We start from the raw sequence: 19,563 nt of genomic DNA on the forward strand, positions 1-19,563 counted from the left end.
GGGAATTGATATGGCCTTTGTTACTGTTCCCTTACACAAAGTACATGTTCAGACTGATTTAGTCACGGGTTATTCTAATGTGGCTGTACGGTCCGCTTTGCCTGTACCAGGCGTTGACTTCATTATGGGAAATGATATTGCCGGAGGTAAAGTGCGTCCAGTACTCGAAGTTCTAAATAAACCCGTACCCTGTCCCATCTCTGACGTGTCTAGATCACTTCCTGGTGTCTTCCCTGCTTGCGTGCACTCACTCGAGCTCAATCAAAAGCCGCGTTTCCACCAAAAGTACCCGGAACCTTTAGTCCCAGGAACTACTTTTCAAGGAACTGAAAGGTTCCTTCAGCCCACGGTTGTCTACGTTTCCACCGCGGTCTAAAGTCCCGTGAAGATTAGGCAAATTAGCCCACTGACGTATGAAAAAGTGACGTGGTCGTCGGTCCATCTGTCCTATGATTTCTTCTGTAACCCCATACTACCACCGAAGTAGCCTACAGTATTTTCTAATAACCGGGACAGCCCGGAGGGGTTTATTCCACTTATATACAACGGGTTACCAACAATGATTATATATGGTTACTTTTGTATTTATTTTTTTTATCGATTTAATCACCTGGAATTGAAATATTCTTATGCAGCCGTTTGGGCATATTTTACCGTTGTCAAGCAAAACTGTCGTTGGTAGTTGAACTTGGACCGTTGTTATGCAATAAATAGGATATAACAGGTCACAATAGTCAGATTGTAACTGTTTTATATATCCTCTCAAACACGTTCATTATGTTTTTATGCGAACATTCGCTTTTATGTCTTGACATCCGAAGCGACAGAATGCATTCACATTTATATATATAACTGGCAACAACAGCAAAAAACATGCACACGTTGTAAACAATTTGCTGTTTGATTACTTTCTCATCGTCAATTCCATATAGGCTAATCGCAAAATGACAAGAATAGAACGAAAACTCGGACTTGCGTGAAAATTTAAATTAGTAGTGGTAGCCTACAGCCACTGTTTGCTTTCCTTCGAAGTTACTGCTAGCCGAGCAGCCAAGTGTGCCCTCCAGATGCGAACCATGCACCATAAATTAGTCCATAGTCTTCCTGGTCTTTTTGTGGAATTGAAAAATGGCAGAGTAAAATTACGGCAGTCTGAAAAAGCTAAAGGGACGATTACTAGAATTAACCTGTTATTTTACCCTGACAAAAAGTGCGGAAGGTGATTTCCAGTTTGCTTTTACTGTATCACCAATGTGAATTACGCAGAACTACCGCATACCTCACATAACTGTATCAAACGTTTTGAGTCAATTACAACGGGCTAACAAAGAAAATCCGGAAGAAAATATTCAGCAACCGAATTAATCCGTTTGAATGTTTTGGTACGTAATATGCTGTCCCAGCACGAATGCTTTTTATAAAAAAAGAAGAGCACACGTTATAATTCCAAGACGTTGGCAGGCTATAACCAAAACTAGGCTACTGCGCCGCATAACATACAAGTTTGATTTGAAGTTATTATGAAAATAAATTGGTTTGCGGCTACATATTTTTAAACATGGCGGCTGAAAATAAACACAAAAAAATGCTGCGAGTACTCGACCAATCAGAAATGTTCAGCGCTGCAAGCTCCACCCAAAAGGTTCCTGTACTTTCGGAAAGTACTACCCCCCGAGCAGGAACTTTTTGGGGGGTAAAATAAAGCCCCCGGAACTAAATTTAGACCCTAGTTCCTGCGGTGGAAACGCACTGAGTTCCTCAAAAGGTTCCTAGTTCCGGGGTAAAGTTCCTGCGGTGGAAACGCGGCTTAAGGGAGCCGAATGGGCTGTGGTTTTTCAAATTGTAGTACCTGGCGTGTATCGACCGCAGGTATTAGCGTTGGCACATGAGAAACCATAGTCTGGTCATTTGGGAATTACCAAGACGTATAATCGCATGTTAAAGCATTTCTTTTGGCCAGGACTTAGAAGTGCTGTTGTAAAACACTGTCGGTCTTGTCACATTTGTCAGGTCACGGGAAAACCTAATCAGGTTGTTCCACCAGGCCCGCTCTGTCCAATTCAAGTACTTGGTGAACTAGTAAGTGTATAATTCGTCCAGGTGCATAGAACTGCCGAAATCCGTCCTGCTAGAGTTGAATAAGTATCTGCGTTCATTTGCTAATTACATACTGCGTTAGATTTAAACTTTTCCCTGTGTGGTAACTGTTCTTTGTTTTTAGGTTGTGTTAGGTTTCTATCTACCACTTTTGATTCTTAGAATTTATAGATTGTGATTATTGCACTATTACAGACTGTGAACCTGTGTAATCAGCGACTCAGGTTTTCAGTTGCTAATTAGGTACACTCGGAGCGACGCTAGCGTCCCTCCTAGTTTATGAGCCAGTTCCCCATTCCAGTCTGTGCTCTCCCCCTTAGACGGCGCTTCCAGCGACGTGGCCCCCCTCGACAACGGAACCCCTCTAACCTCCTTGACTTATCTATTTCCCTAGGGGACACCGTGGTGTCATCACCCACTGCCAAAAACCTTGGAGTGGTGATGGACAACAGACTGTCCCTCTCCCAGAACATTGCGGCGGTGAACATGCAGGTTCTTCCTGTACAACATCCGGAGAATCCGTCCCTTCCTCACCACCTACGCAACCCAGCTCCTGGTTCAAGCGATGGTCCTGTCCTGCCTGGACTACTGCAACTCGCTGCTGGCTGGTCTGCCAGCATCCGCCATCAGACCCCTGCAGCTCATCCACTTCCCGTTCGCGTCTGCTGTCTGTCCTGGCCCCTCGCTGGTGGAATGACCTTCCCGTGGCAGTCAGAACAGCAGAGAATCTGACTACCTTCAAGCGCAGACGAAAGACTCATCTCTTCAGGCTGCACCTCTCCCCACCCCTCCCTAGCCTCTAGTTTAGCTCAATGTACCTAGTTAGGCTAATGCGATCTCGTTAGTTTTGTACTTGGCAGGATTGTTTTGTTTATTTGCTGAACAGGTTACCCTACAGGGTTGGAGTCCTGATCTACGTGGTCACTTCTGGCACTACGATCTTTACTTCACTCTAGTGTGTTTTTCTGCACCTTTGCACCTTGAACTGATGCACTTGTTGTACGTCGCTCTGGATAAGAGCGTCTGCTAAATGCCTGTAATGTAATGTAATATGAGTTTCCAAATCTTTTTGGTGATACCCCCTCTCAGACTACCGTAACACATCATGATATTGATGTGAACGGTGCCGCCCCTATTAGACAACACCCATATCGGGTTAATAGTGCAAAACGTGAGGCTATGAGGTGGGAAGTACAATACCTGTTAGAAAATAACTTGGCTAAGCCCAGTGCTAGTCCATGGAGCTCGCCTTGTATTCTTGTACCGAAACCTGATGGAACATCACGTTTCTGCACCGACTTTCGAAAAGTCATTACATTACATTACATTACAGGCATCTTATCCAGAGCGACGTACAACAAAGTGTATAACCATAACCAGGTACAAGTATGACGAAACCCCTAGAGAGAAGTACCGGTCCAAGTGCAGGGAACAACCGCATAGTTCAACTTGGACCCTGAAGGTTAAACTGATTAACACTAACAACGAGAATGGCAACAACGCAGTCTATGGAAAAAATACAAGCAGTAGTTAAGACAGTTAATGCGCCTAAGTCACCTACGAAACTTTCCCAAAGTACCGGAACCTTTGGGGTGGGGCGCAAGCGCTGAAAATTTCTGATTGGTCGACTACTTGCAGTGTTTTATTTCTAACCGCCATGTTTAAAAATCTGCAGCCACAAACCAATTTATTTTCATAATAACTTCATATCAAACTTGTATGTTATGCGACGCAGTAGCCTAGTTTTGGTTATAGCCTGCCAACGTCTTGGAATTATAACATGTGCTCTTCTGTTCTTTTCTTGCTTTAGTATAAAATTTAGCATATTTTATAAAATGCTAAGCATTCGTGCTGGGACAGCATATTACGTACCAAAACATTCAAACATTCAAAAGTCAATGCGGTTACGGTGCCAGACTCCTACCCCCTACCGAGAATGGAGGAATGCATCGATAACATTGGTGCCGCTAAGTTTGTCACTAAGATTTGTTGAAGGGGTATTGACAAGTGCCATTGACTCCTCGCACGTCTGAGATTTCAGCGTTTGTTACCCCCGACAACTTCCTCTAATATAATGTTTTAGCCTTCGGCCTTCAAAATGCTCCGGCCACGTTTCAGCGGCTAGTGAATATGGTACTTATGGGTATTTCGGATTGTTATGCCTATTTAGATGACTTGGTGATTAGGTCAGATAATTGGGCCGACCATGGTTCTGTGCTCCGCTGTGTGTTTGAGAGGTTGGCCAAAGCAACGCTAACCCTGAATCTCGCCAAGTGTGAGTTTGGCAAAGCGACAGTAACGTACCTGGGAAAGCAAGTGGGTCATGGCCAAGTTCGGCCATTGGAAGCAAAGGTTGCTGCCATTGCTGGTTTCCCTGCGCCTACTAGTAGGCGTGAGTTACGCCGTTTCCTCGAGATGGCGGGATATTATCGGAGTTTTCGTAGGAACTTCTTGTTGTTGTGGCACCCTTAACGAGTGCGCTTAGTATTAGGAAACCTTTTATGTGGACCTCAGACTGCCAAAATGCTTTTGAGGCTGTTAAGCTTTTGCTATGCAGTACGCCTGTACTCGCAGCTCCAGACTTTGCGCAACCGTTTAAGTTAGTGGTTGATGCAAGAGCTCTAGGAGCTGGTGCAGTACTGCTGCAAGAAGATCTAGATGGAATTGATCACCCCGTCAGTTTCTTCTCGCGAAAATTTAATAAACACCAACTAAATTATAGCACCATCGAAAAGGAAGTACTTGCGCTGTTATTAGCCTTGCAGTTCTTCGAGGTGTACATTGGCTCAAGTTCTACCCCTGTCGAGGTCTTTACAGACCATAATCCATTAGTGTTTTTGTCACGAATGTACAATCAGAACCAGCGCCTTATACATTGGGCGCTGATTCTACAACCATATAATTTTGATATTCACCATATATAAGGAACTGACAATGTACTGGCTGATACGTTGTCTCGTAGTTTTGGATAACTAAAGCATTTTGAATACATTTTGTGTGTAATAGTGTGGTAACACAACTGTATCTTGGCTTTAAAAATAAATAAATATATCATGTCAGGTGTTGAATTGTGTATATGTAAGGGGGAATTGGCACAATGTGTGTACGCCTGTTTTAAAAGAAAGGGTAATTATGCACTTTGGATATTTTGCATATTTTCAAATGGAATGGTGTATTACCATGTGTGTGAACTAACTTTAAAAAAATAAATAAATAAATGTGTTAAGTTAGTTCTTGAGGGGGAAAGTGTTACGTGCCATGTGTTTTTTTTTGTGTGGACTTCCCTGCCTTCACCTGCCATCATCTTCGTTGGCTGCGCCGCCTGTCAATCACCATCCACCAAGTCCCGCCTTCACCAATCCCCGCCCTCTGTGTCAATTCTGGATCAACCAATCAGAATTCGCCACCACTGCTATATAAGCCTTGACTGTTTGCCATGATGGATGGCTGACTTTCTGCTCTGTGTTGTGTTGGTATTTGACTCTATATGTTAATCATTCATTTGAACTTGTCTTGTTTTTGTGTACACTTCCAAGGCTTGGGACAGGTAAGACTGGGGGCTCCTGTACATATGCCCGTAGGCTATGTTATGTATAGATCCACTAGTACTTAGGGGTGATTGCCAACCAATTTGTTTTTCAGTCTGCTAGTTAGAGTAAATAGGCTTTTGTTTGTGTACTTGATACACTAGATTAAATTACTCTCTGGTTTAGCTAGCTTGTTTTTCTGTTCTTTTGGCAACATCCAGCGTCCTTTGACCCTGGTAGTGTGTGTCTGGGTTGTTTTGTGTGTCCTGTAGTAGTTTGTTGCACCTTTTTTTGTTCATACAGTAAAACACTCATGCATTGAGTTGCTGCTTTTGTCTGTGTTTGATTTATTATTATTTTATTTTTTTACCGTCATTTATACAGCATTAACATCTCCCGGCATTCTTAACATCCAGTTACATACCCCATGCACCCCTAGACCCATGGGGTCGTAACAGCTATACTAACTTTACATTTTAACAGGGGCAAAATCTACAATGTTTTTTGGGAGGGGGCTCATAAAAAGTAGTCTACACTAGAATCCGACCGATCTATCGGTATGGCCGACATATCGGCCATTATTTGACTTTTTTGACGACATAGGGACCGGCAGTTATGCCGCTGATGTGCCCCGATTTTTTAATAAGTATAATAAACAAAAAAACAATGATTATTTATCTGTACTTGCCTGTTCGAACGTTGTAATTGCTATTTACTAGAATTATCCAGTAGAGGGAGCTCTAATACAAGTGTGAACTGCAGGAGCTGACGCTACTTTTGTAATAAGACGTTTGTCACTCGTGCCTCATCCAGTATTCTCCACTGCAAGACTTGTCTGCATAGATTCGATTGCCGCAATAAAGGTATGTATATTTAGTGAAAGTTTTTAATTGTTTTTAATTTTATACGACCACTGTGTTTGTCAATCCTCATTATCAAGCGAGCGAGCTAGCTAACATATTTGGTTCACTTTAGCAAGCTAGCTGGCTAGCAAGCCTTTATGAAGTGGCAGTGAGCACATAAGCAGCGTAGGATCTACATTTCCAGAGGACATCGCTGTATTCTCAAATGAATAACCAGCCAAAATAAAATGGTGATTGAATGCATCACACGTTTGTTTTTTTTATCTGATATATTAGCTACTATATGATGCTGTGTCGATAGCCAACGCGTTATTGCAAGCGAGTGTGTCTAGTCACGCGTCATCGTAGCAAGCTAACCAGACGGTAAAAACGCTGATAAAACACTTCTAACGTGGATCAAGCTTTGTCGTGATAACATGAGAGAAGGATTGCTGTTGGAGAAGTGAATCAACCAACAGTTAGCGCGGGTAACCTGCACGAAAGCGCATTGTAGTTTTTTTCACGTATTTCATCCAGTCAATTAAATTTCATCTAACGTTACACTTGATTCACTCATTAGCTCCACCAGATAATGTCTTACTCTTTGAGGATGTAGTAGAAATAAAATAAGAAAATATAATTAATTTAACTTATTGAGAATATATAATAAGAAATAATGAGCTAATGCGTTATTGCGAGCGAGTCTGTCATCTAGTCACGCGTCAGAGCGTATTGTATAGTTATTTTCACCACCGAATTCTTATGGACAGGGAAGCTCGCTAGATAGTCTTACTCTTTGAGATCATGTAGTAGGAATAAAATGAGAAAATATAATTAATTTACTGAGAATAGATGCTAAGAAATAATAAATTAATAACTACAACAATAATATTTATAAAAGTACATGTTTGAAACTGGAAAACTGATTTTTTTAAAAAAATTTTATAGATGGCTGGAAAAGAAAGGAGTAAAAGCAAGGTGTGGAGTTATTTTGATTTCACACACTTAAAGATGGTGTTAATATATATATATATATATATATATTTAATTTAATATCATTTACATTTTTTTATCTAAAGTTCTTTGTGTGTATTTTTATTTTTATTTTTATTTGTTTGCTTAAATTAAATGTTCTTGAATATAGAAACTTTAATAAAATCTAAGTTTTTCAAATTGATTTGAAAATGTTGCATTTTTTACCAAAATACCGGTCAAAACATTGGTAATCGGTGGGCTAGGACTCTCCAAAATCGGGATCGGCATCGGACCCAAAAATCTGGCATCAGTCGGGCTCTAATAGCAATCCGCCAAGGTGCAAGCGCACCTGGCTTTTAAAGGGAATGGGAGATGACACTCTGATTGGTCTTTCATGTTACCCCCAAAACACACCTATGATTAATTAAGAGACCAAGTATAACCGCTTTGAACCATGCGCCTTACTTTGCGCTCAGATTATCCGCCGTTAAACTAGTAAAATTGGATGGATTTGGACACGCCCTAAATGCACTTGCGCCATGCGCTTTAGACCGTGTGCTTAGATCGTTAAAATATAGCCCATATAAGCACATAATCACAAAGTGGAATACCACTAGTACTGCTTAAGATAAAAGGCAAATATAGAGAAAACATATTTCCTTAAAAAGAAAATTCATAGACAATATAAATTTGCATGCTCGTCCCCATATGCAAAACAAGAGATTGATAAAGATTTGGGCCATCTGCTGTTTTTGATGAGCATGATTGCACTGCATTGAACTAATCTTTGCAAAGGCAGGCTCTGGACCTTTGGGTTCTGACCAGGGGTGGACAGTAACAAAGTACATTTACTTGAGTACTGTACTTAAGTACATTTTTCGAGTATCTGTACTTTACTTGAGTATTTATTTTTTTGGAAACATATTGGGATGGCAGGTATGCCATCCCGCCAAGTTACGCCTTGGTGGGGGCATGCCCCATACCTATACAGCACCGAGAGTTTGGCACTTTTCAGGGTTCCCCACAGAAATAACCATAACAGCCACAGACACTCAGCCCTTAAAAACATTAAATTCTGTACATTCTGACCCTATTTCAACAGACCGATTTTTACATTACATTACAGGCATTTGGCAGACGCTCTTATCCAGAGCGACGTACAACAAAGTGTATAACCATAACCAGGAACAAGTATGACGAAACCCCTAGAGAGAAGTACAGGGAACAACCGCATAGTTCAACTTGGACCCTGATGGTTAAACTGATTAACACTAACAACGAGAACGGCAACAACGCAATCTATGGAAAAATAAAAATACAAGTAGTCGTTAAGACAGTTGATGCGCCTGATTTCACCAGATTTCATAAACAACTTCACATGTCCACACAATAAAGCCCCAAACTAAGGGGATTTTGCGTTTTCTCCTTCTCATTCTTATTTTTCCTACCGCCTATCCCACTAACAACATGTCTCCCCATTGGACATTTTACCGACATCAGCCAAATCTTCACCTACACGACCCAATCAATCTTTACTTTGAGAAAACACATATGTTTGGCCTGTCCATGTACTGCATGCTTATACACACAGGGCCAAGTGACTTGAAAGAATTGAGGAAATATTGGGTAGCATTGCTTTGGAATACATCTTATTTAATTTCGGTGAGGCAAGATAACCTATATTGTTTGTAGTACCGTAACTTGGCGTCATTTGGATAACAATACTTTTAATGGCAGGCCTGGATTTTGGCAGTCTGAATGAATTAGTTATAGACGGTGTATGTCTTGTATGTGTTGTGGCGCCCCGATCCCTGATCGGTGCTCCCCACGAGACCACCAAGACGGCCGAGCCCATCGACACCGGTGGCTTCTGGGAAAAGTCGTGAGTGGGCGCTACTTCCCAAACCACAGCCTGGAGACGTTCAGGACCCTGGACAGCACCAGACGGAACACCTAAGGTGACACCAGGCAGCACCATGGACAGGGCTGCAGCAGAGGGAAGGTAAGGGGAATTTTCCACTCTGCTGCACACCTGCAGCTGCTTGGTAGATTGGCTGCTGGCGCCCACCTGAAGCTGCTTGCGCTGACGAGCAGACAGGCTTTAATAGACCAGCACAACCACAGGAAGAGAGAGCTGCTGGGGATGTCTTCGGAGCTACACCAGGCGACTTTCTGCACCTGGATCAGAGACCGTAAGCGGCCGTGGGCCACTCTCTCCTCGCGTAGAGGAATAGGTGTGACCACTTGCAAATTGTTTGTGTAAAGAGCAACCGTGAGTCCAGGGGACCGTGTGACCGGGGGCGACGACAGGGACCGCTCAGGGCTGAAGCGGGGAGAAGATTGGAGCGCGACCGCACCGGGGAGGGAGACCTTCACCCCTACACCCCCTCGCAGACGGGAGGAGCACCAGTCGGCACCTGGAAGAAGGAGCCGGACCCGGACCGGACTGACCAAGCCCCGCCCCCCTAACCGATGTGCTTCTTATTTCTCTCCAGAAGGGGACCGTGTGAATACCTGGAGTGGAGCACCGATACCCCGACCGGGAAGACGTTTTAGTTGTTTTTGGCTCCCCCTACCTTTACCCCCACTCGTTACCACCATTAAAGAACTTTTTGTTAATCACTACCTCAGTCTCCCTGCTCTGGTTCTTCTGGACTTCCGTCACTCAACCCCGCATTGGCTGAGAGAGTTCACAGTGTGAGTAACTTGGCATTTTTGTATGTTGAAAACGTGTTTTTTATGAGCTATCATTTCTTTTTGCAAAGCGTTTTATTATGAGAGTGAGAAATGCGTGAGAGAAAGTGACCCTGTAAGAAACGGTTGTGGATTATGGCTATCCTTGTGTGAAGTTGTACAGTCTGGTGAGTGTGTACTGTTTAGCAGTTACGGTTTGCTATATATGTAAAACAGTGGCTGTGACAAAGGGTGCGGTGGCGTAAGCGTGAACGCATGAGAAACGCAGGTGAAATATGGCCAGTGTATGTACTCACGGCCATCCAATAAAATAATAAAATAAATAAAATCAGCACAGATAAGATCAAAAACAGATACACTCAGAGACAGGAATGTTCAAAACCAGCGATCTAAACTGCCCATAAGTTGGTAGAGAGCTGATTTTCAGCAATTGTTGGAGCTCATTCCAGGAGGATGGGGCACTAAAATGGAATGCTGACTTCCCAATTTCTGATCGAGCCCGAGGGACCTTAAGCATGAGCAAGCCATTTGATCGGGTTTGATAGGGTCCAGAGCGCCACTCTAACAACCTTGTAATATAAGGTGGAAGCATTCTGACAATGGCCTTAAAGATAAACAAAAACCAGTGTTTATCACGCCTCACTGCCAGAGAAGACAGACCCACCTTGGCATAGAGGACACAGTGGTGGGTACCATAACTATCGCCAGTGATAAATCTGAGGGCAGAGTGATAGACTGTGTCCAAGCGCTTAAGGGAAGAAGGAGCAGCAATCCTATAAATAATGTCACCATAGTCTAATACTGAAAGGAAAACTGCTTCAACAATTCTTTTTCTACTGATCATAGGGAAGCAAGATCTGTTTCTATAAAGGAAGCCAATTTTTGTCTCAGTTTGCTGACAATATTATCTATATGGAATTTAAATGAGAATTTCTCATCAAGCCAGATGCCAAGATATTTATATTCAGAAACTCTCTCAATTTTAGAACTATTTGCAGTGGATATAAATATACTATCATAATCAGTGCTTCTGGCCCTAGTAAACAACATGAATTTTGTTTTGCTTGCATTAAGAACCAGCTTAAGCTTAACAAGAGCCTCCTGAAGGGCATTAAAAGCAACCTGCAGTTTCTCAATGGCAAGCTGAGCAGAATCAGCAATACAATGTACAATAGTATCGTCTGCGTATAGATGGACTTGACAATCACTTAGTGAGGAAACAATATTATTAATGTAAATGGTGAAAAGGATAGGGCCCAGAACTGATCCCTGCGGAACCCCCTTCGACACAGGCAGGAACCCAGACTGGGTGCTCCTAGACTTCACACACTGAAATCTCCCATACAAATAATTATGAAACCAATCACAAGCTTTACCATCTAAACCAATGCTGCACAGCTTCTGTAAAAGCAAAGTGTGATCGACTGTGTCGAAGGCTTTAGACAGATCTACAAAAAGGGCAGCACAGTGTTTCTTACTGTCTAGAGCAGACATAATATTGTTTGTAACTAGCGTAACAGCTGAGATAGTGCTATACTTGGCTCTAAATCCGGATTGATGTGGGCTTAGAACTGAATGACTAGAAAGAAATACTTTGAGTTGATTATTTGCCAGAGATTCCAGAATTTTAGCTAGGCATGGTAATTTGGAGATTGGTCTATAATTGTTTAGATTATTTCTATCACCTCCTTTGTGCAGTGGAAATACATGTGCCAATTTCCAGATACTAGGGAATATGCCTGTTGAAATAGAAAGATTGAATATGTGTGATAACTGCTCTGCAATGAATGGAGCAGCCATTTTTAGAAAAAAGGGATCTAATTTATCCTCTCCAGTAGCGCTCCTGGGATCAATGGTTTGCAAGGTCTCAAAAACAACACTAGCAGAGAAGGGCTGAAAGGAAAACTGAAAGGCCTGGTTCATAGTATATACACAATCATCACTAATAAGAGGGGGTGCTGTATATTCCTTTTCGAATAAATGCCCAGCCTCAGCAAAGTGCTTGTTGAAAGCTAGGCAAACCTCATTAAGATCAGAGATCAAACAGTCACCAGAATCAATGTGTGAAGGTAGGGAAGTAGCGGGTCTGTTTTTGATGGAGTTCACTGCCTTCCAGAATTTAGCCGGGTTAGCATAGGAGCAGGTAATTAGATCTAGGTAATATTTGGATTTGGCTACGCTTACCGAAGATGTGAATCTATTCCTGATTTGCCTGAAAGCTGCCCAATGTGAAGGGTCACCGGAGTGTCTGGCAAGAGACCAGGCTCTATTCCTTTCTTTGAGTAAAGCTGCTAGCTCAGGTGAAAACCAGGGGGTGACTCTCTTTAATCCTAAGTTTTTTCAGTGGAGCATGTCTGTCAATGACAGAAAGAAGAGTCTTTGTGAAGAAATCCAGAGCCAAGTCGACATCAGTAATCTCAGATGTGTATTGTATATTACTATGGGAAACGTCAGATAAAAAGGCTTGCTCATTAAAATGTCTTAGATTTCTCCTTATAACCTTGTGAGATTTTGTTTTCATTAGCCGAGTACTTCTAATGCAGCCAACAGGGCAATGATCATTGATTCCAAGCTCAAAGACACCACAGGCAGTGTTTTTATCAACCCTATTAGAAAAAATAAGGTCAATTAGGGTAGATTTTTACATTACATTACATTCATTTGGCAGACGCTTTTATCCAAAGCGACGTACAAAAAGTGCATTTTCATGATCGTAGACAACTGCTGAACACGGGTTCAGTAAGGTACAATTACTTATTTTGTACAGCTATTTCTAGCCGAGAACAATGAACAATATCCTGGTCTAACATCTGCAAAGCCAAACTAGGCAGAAGAATAAGCTACAGTATTATTAAAAATACAATTTACCAAGAAGTGCAGGGATGGGGCAACATGTAACAAGTGACAGGAAAAAAAGGTTTTTTTTTTATTTTTATTTTTTTAAATTTATATATACAGCGTGGTGGTGGTTATTCTAGGTATAGTCTGAAGAGATGAGTCTTCAGGCCACGGCGGAAGATGGATAGTGAGGGGGAGGTTCGGAAAGGGACGGGGAGTTCGTTCCATCAATGGGGAGCTAGGGTGGAGAAGCTCTGTGATCCCTTTGGGCGGGTGGGAGGGGTTGCAAGACGCCCTGCTGCCGCAGAGCGGAGTGGTCGAGCAGGCACATAGAATTGAGTCATGTCCTGCAAGTAGATGGGGGCTGTCCTGTTGGCGGCAGTGTAGGCAAGGGTCAGGGCTTTGAATCAGATCCTGGCAGCGACCGGTAGCCAGTGAAGTGATCGCAGCAGAGGAGTGACGTGGGAGAATTTGGGGAGGTTGTAGATGAGTCGGGCAGCGGCATTCTGAATCATCTGTAGTGGCTGTATGGCACAAGCTGGCAGGTTTGCAAGGAGAGAGTTGCAGTAATCAAGGCGAGAGGTCACCGTAGCCTGGACGAGCAGCTGGGTGGAGTGCGTCGTCAGGTATGGTCGAATCCTCCTGTTGTTGTATAGGAGGAATCTGCAGGACCGTGATGTGGCCTTGATGTGCTCCTTGAGGTCCAGTTGGTCATCCAGGACCACCCCCAAGCTCTTGGCAGAGTGAGAGGCAGTCACTGTGGTGCCATCAACCGTGATTGAGAGTTCACGAAGCAAGGAGGTCTTGTACGGGAAGAAGAGCAGCTCAGTTTTGTTGAGGTTGTGCTTCAGATGGTGGCTGGCCATCCAGGTGGAGATGTCAGCCAGGCAGGAAGAGATCTTAACATTGATCTGTGTGGCTGAGGGGGGGAAAGAAAAGAAGAGTTGTCATCTGCATAACAATGATAGGAAAAACCATGTGAATTAATGACTGAACCAAGAGATCTGGTGTATAAGGAGAACAGCAGAGGACCCAGTACAGATCCCTGCGGCACTCCCGTAACAAGTGGATGAGAGGCAGAGGCAGACCCCTTCCAGGTGACCTGGTAGGTCCTATCTGCAAGATAGGAAGCGAACCAAGACAGGGCAGTCCCGGCAATTCCCATCCCAGCCAAGGTGGAGAGGAGTATTTTATGGTTGACCGTGTAAAAAGCTGCAGACAGGTCAAGAAGGATCAGGACAGAGGAAAGGCGTGAGGCTCTTGCAGTGGCAAGTGCCTCCGTCACAGCTAGGAGTGCAGTCTCTGTTGAGTGCCCGGATCGGAAGCCAGACTGGTGAGGGTCTAGCAGGTTGTTCTGATGGAGAAAAGAGGTTAATTGTTTAAGAACTGCTCGTTCAAGGTTTTGAGCTGTCTTTCAGATTTGGCCTAGTGGGTTCTGTTATTAGTTGGAATAAGTTAAGGCCAGCACTAACCTCCTTGAAATGATTGGAAGTATCATTCAGCCAGTTCAAGTTAAAATCACCCATAACAATCAATTCAGCATCGGAATAATGGGACAGTAGATCCGCTATTGCATCAATGGAGCCTAACTCAGCAGATGTGGGTCTATAGACCCCAACCACAATTACTGAGTTAGGCCCCAGCTGAACCTTCAGTGCAAGGAATTCAAAATTTCTTGGAATTGTGACAGCTTTTAAGATTGTTACAGAGAAACCTGTTTTAACATATATACTCACCCCTCCTCCCCTACCAGTTCTATCCACTCTGTATAAGTTGTAACCCATTAGAGCTACATCTGAGTCACTGATGCTATTTTTAAGCCAAGTTTCACTTAAAACCAGTATATCCAGGTCAGTCTGCATGACTAGTATATTTACATGATCTAATTTCTGAAGTAAACTTCTAATATTTAAGTGAATAATTACTAATCCTTTTCTGTTTCTAAAGGTAGTTGGATTAAATAGAATGGGAACAGAGCTGGTGATAGGAGGCTGAAGGGGAATTGTAATTAAATTGGAAACAGTAACAGTACGGATTGGATAATGAGTGGGATATCTAACAGAGATTCGGGTAGGGATGATGGGAGGAGAGATATACTGTTGAACATTAAGTTTAAGGATACGAGAGTAAGGAGAGCCAGTGGTACAGACCGGAGGAGAAGGAAAGGCCACTGAGGACGAAGGAAAAAATTGCACTCCTAACAGATAGGGGGTGGTAGTACTGGAAACAGTGACCTGGGGTAAAACCTGAGAAGAAGAGGGGAGTTCGGGGGTGTGTGTAGGAGAGGTAAACAGTCAGTCACGTGGAGAGGACTGTACAGCGTGCTGCAAGTTAGCCACTAGCATTCGGCTACCCTGCCTGTTTGGGTGGACTCCGTCTGACCTATAAAAGGAAAAGCGGTTCCAAAACAAATTAAAACTGTCAATTGTCAACCTATATTGTTCGTTCTGCAAGCGGAGAGGAGCAAAGTGTTGAGGCTGAGGATTCGGCTGAAGCGCGCTGATCCACGGGCCAGCGTAGGGAGGGGACCGGAGATAAAAACAGACTTTCCACAGCTGTTTAATAAGTTTAAAAGTTCGCTAAAATCCTTCTTGGTCAGCTCAGACTCCTGACGAGCTGTATCGTTTGTTCCCACATGCACTATCACTCGCTTAATAGAGGACGGGAGTGAGTGCAGTAGCCCCGGGAGCTTTCCCAGGATGACCGGGACCGTGGCTCCAGGGAAGCAGTGCGTGGCTACGTTGAAGAAACTGATGTTTCTGATTATGGAATCCCCCACTATTAGAGTGGTCGGGGAAAAAAGGGGACGAGGAATCTGTGACCGGGAAGGCGAGTGTAGTGGCGAGGCGGCAACATCAGACCTGAGAGTAGGATTCCCTACCGGCATAGGGTACGGGAGACTTCCAGAGCGTCTGAGCACAGCCTCCTTTAGGATCCTACGCCGGGAGGCGGAGGTCGTTTCCTGGGATGGGGGCCGTTGAAGTGGCGACACAGTGGAGCGGTGACCCAACCGAACGCTGCCAGCCACCAGCGGTGGGAAAGCTGCAGAGACGGCAGGCGCCATTTCTGGAGAGGGGTCCAGATCGGGACGGACCGCAGGAGCCATAGCTGGTTGGACCGGGGCATCAGCTGAGGCGTACCTGAGCGTCAGTTGGGTAGATCGGAGCATCTTCAGATAGGGCCGCATAGCGGGTGGAGTGGTTTAGGCGAGGGGATAAGGCGGTCCCATTTGTAACCCCCCTGGGATCGCGGACCACCACCTCAGCCCAGGACGACCGATGGTTCGGTGTCGAGCAGGATGAAGGCCGAGGACAAGTGGGGGGTCCCACAGAGCTGTGTCCTGCACGGCTAAACCAAGGGAGGAGATCTGCTTGGACTGTTCGGAAGCAAGGTCCATGTAGCTGGATAAAAGCACATTTTTCTTCTGTAGCTCATCCGAAAGCCGACGAATATCCTCTTTCAGGTCAGCAATCTCTTTATTCGCTTTTTTAAGTAGTGGATCGACCTCACCGGGCATGTTTAATTATGTTGGTTCGCTGGGCCACAAGGCTAAAGACGAGCCAGGCCAAGCAGCATTACCACCGCTATGAAATAGTTCATAAAAACAACTTAAAAACCATATTCGATGAAATAAGCTTTTGTCCGGTTAAAAAATAAAGTAAAAGATGACCAAGGTTTAAAGACGACCGCCGTCAGATTTTCAATAAAAGGTTCATAAAAATTAAAAGTGAAAAGTAAAAGGCTAAGAAGGCTGATAAAATAAAATAAAATAATAGTAAATTATAATAAAATAGCTGATTGACAAAAGAAGCAGCAAGCTCGTAGAATTAGAGCTCCCTAGGTCGCAGCTTGTGTACCCTTCTGTCCTGCTCCGTTGTCTGTTATATTGCGGAGAAGCACTTTTAGTGTTTGTAAGGTTTATAAGGCATTTTGATAGGCTTATCTGCAAGTAGGAATCCTCTTCGCTGTTTTGCTAAACTAGAATAGACCCGGAAAACTTGATAGTGGAGAATAGGAGCAGACGCATGTGTCCCAGCAGGCTTTGCATATGAGAAAATAACAACAGTGTTTGAGAAATTAGGAGAAATGATGAAATTGCGTAGTTGAAACAATATGTTTTTAGCAGAATGGGCATGTAGGTGAAGTTTGACATGATCACAGACTATAGTGCGAAGTAAATGAAGTGACCATGAGCGAGCTTTGTTTCCTTATCGAACGGTTTATATAACAGTCTGTATAAAACATTAGTCATTGAAGTGGAGGGTTAAGTAACGTGTGTAACCTATTGCACTGATGTGCTTTTGTCATGTTCAGTAGTAGTTATAATTATGAGTGAGTCATGATTTTAAATGTAATGTTTTAATACAGAGTTGCAGAACGTACATACGTAGTAATTGTTTGTATGTGGCTAGATAGAGAACAGGGTGAGGTAACATGAATGTAGAAACGTGGTGTTTGCTGATAAGAAGGTTGTGTACGGTAGCCAAGTGAAGAAATATAAGTAGAAATGGCACAGTGGTGAACTGGTGTAACTTTTTAATAAAAGGAATATATTTGCCGCCATGAAATATGGGTGGCCGTGAGTGAGTTTTGGTAAAGCAAATATAAGCTTAAGAAAACGTTCGTGTAGAAGAGGAAACTGTCTGCCTGAGGACGAGGCGGGATTCAGTCCTTCAACCGGAGGTTTACCAGTCTGTGACTTTGTTAGTGCAGCACCGTGACATAGCTATGCAATGCGTGAAATATCATTAGCAAACCTGTCCGTGGTTTTAAAGAAGAACACAGGCCAGTAAGCACAGAGGAGCTCCCGTTGAATCCATATGGCTTTGCAATATTGTAGCCGGTTAATAACTGAACGTGCAGTCGGTACGTCATAATGCAGTGTATACGTTCGGTGAACGGCGGGTAGATATGGTGCAAAAGCAATAATTGAGAAGTAGTAGACAATTATCAGTGAGGGTAAAAGCAGGTTAAAGAAATGTGTTCCTAGCTGGGCTTGAGCCAACGACCCCATGTTCCCAAGACTGTAACCTTGTCCACTAGGCCACAGGCAGGCTAGCTGTTTAAACTGGAAATGTTTCAGAGTAAAAAGGTATGGGTATTTTGCGTGTGTATGCGAGTTTTTGATTGGGTTGTGTAGGTGAAGATTTGGCTGGTGTCGGTAAAATGTCCAATGCGGAGACATGTTGTTAGTGGGATAGGCGGCAGGAAAAATAAGAATGAGAAGAAGGAGAAAACGCAAAATGCCCTTAGTTTGGGGCTTTATTGTGTGGACATGTGAAGTTGTTTATGAAATCTGTCTGTTGAAATGGGGTCAGAATGTACAGAATTTAAAGTTTTTAAGGGCTGAGTGTCTGTGGCTGTTATGGTTATTTCTGTGGGGAACCCTGAAAAGTGGCATATGGCAGGTATGCCATAAGATGATAAGATATAATAGTGTATATAACAAAATGTACTCTATAGGGAACGGTCTGAGGTGGCAATTCTTTATTTGTCATTAACAAAAAATGCATAGTACGAAGTTGTATTGGTACACATTGTATATAGGTATATTGGAAGAACACAGGTAATATGGTCACGTGAAAATCTAGTGCAAGAAATGACAGAAATGTTCATTATTTGAAGTTGTTTAAAGCAATGGAAAGTGTTAGAAGTGAGTAAGTAAATCCAGGAAGCCTAGTGTTAATTATGGGTTATATATATGATTATGCCAGATCAGCTAAACAGAAGCTAAGATTCCCTGTGTTATTTCAAACACATTGATGTAACTATTAAGAAAGAAAGAAGCACAAATGAAATGAACTGAGAAAGACCAGGGGAAAAGGAAAAAGGAACCGCAAATTTTTCTGGTGACATCTTCCATTGTGTCTTGATCAAATGTGCTGGCATCAGCTACAAGTTTCCATATATGTTGGCATCAGCAAAATCATTGCAGTTGTCATTCTGAAAATGTTTTTGAGGAAATAACAAATTAATATGACATCCCTTTGTAACTAAGTAACCGTGTCCAGAGAATAAGGAGATCAGAAAATAAAAATACTAAAATAAGAGTACACAGCACCATGTCAAGCCTGGCTTTAGTCTCCTCTTGCCAATCCTGATGAGGTTAAATATCTTATGCCTTTCCATGTAAGTTTTTTTTTTTTAATCCCAAAAATAGTCACATCATTTTAAAATAGTCCCTGCATTGCAGACTATTGTGGGTGTTAGACCAATCTGGAAAAGTTAGAGGCCCTTTCAGGGGGGCCTGCAAGTTTTGAGAACCCCCCTGGTCTAGATCACCACACCAAGCATTCATTTCAGACAGTAAATGAGAAGATTTTAATAAACTGTAAACTTTAAATCTGTCGTGCCACTCGGGGAACTGAATTAGATCCCAATGGCGTACACCAGGTGGAAGCCAAGTGTCACATACTTACATTTCTGCCCTTTCCAGAATTGGCACTTGACTTTGGGTTACTGCATCAAATAAATAAAAAATTCTTAATTAGTATGGCACGGCTATCATTATTAACTTATTGTTAAAAAATCCTGAAAATGTAGGCCTTTCAGTTGCTTAGAAGATGCTCACTGCGCCTACTGGCAGCATT

At 43.1% G+C, this 19,563-nt stretch overlaps 2 long non-coding RNA genes across 2 annotated transcripts in view; one reads left to right on the forward strand and one right to left on the reverse strand.

Annotated features, from left to right (window-relative positions):
- LOC135241633 (uncharacterized) overlaps nucleotides 1-5,947 on the forward strand; it is an 86,492-nt gene extending 80,545 nt beyond the window's left edge. The window contains exon 2 of the long non-coding RNA XR_010326060.1: nucleotides 4,335-5,947. This is a non-coding gene — a long non-coding RNA (uncharacterized LOC135241633). The remainder of the gene's footprint in view (nucleotides 1-4,334) is intronic.
- Nucleotides 5,948-18,445: 12,498 nt separating this feature from the next.
- On the reverse strand, nucleotides 18,446-19,557 carry LOC135241589 (uncharacterized). Its single transcript, XR_010326046.1, has 2 exons — nucleotides 19,393-19,557; nucleotides 18,446-18,916 (listed from the first exon to the last, which is right to left on the reverse strand). It is a non-coding gene; the product is annotated as an uncharacterized LOC135241589 (long non-coding RNA).
- Nucleotides 19,558-19,563: the final 6 nt, after the last annotated feature.

This window comes from Anguilla rostrata, chromosome 1 (genome assembly GCF_018555375.3).
Source record: "Anguilla rostrata isolate EN2019 chromosome 1, ASM1855537v3, whole genome shotgun sequence".
NCBI classification, from domain to species: Eukaryota; Metazoa; Chordata; class Actinopteri; order Anguilliformes; family Anguillidae; genus Anguilla; species Anguilla rostrata.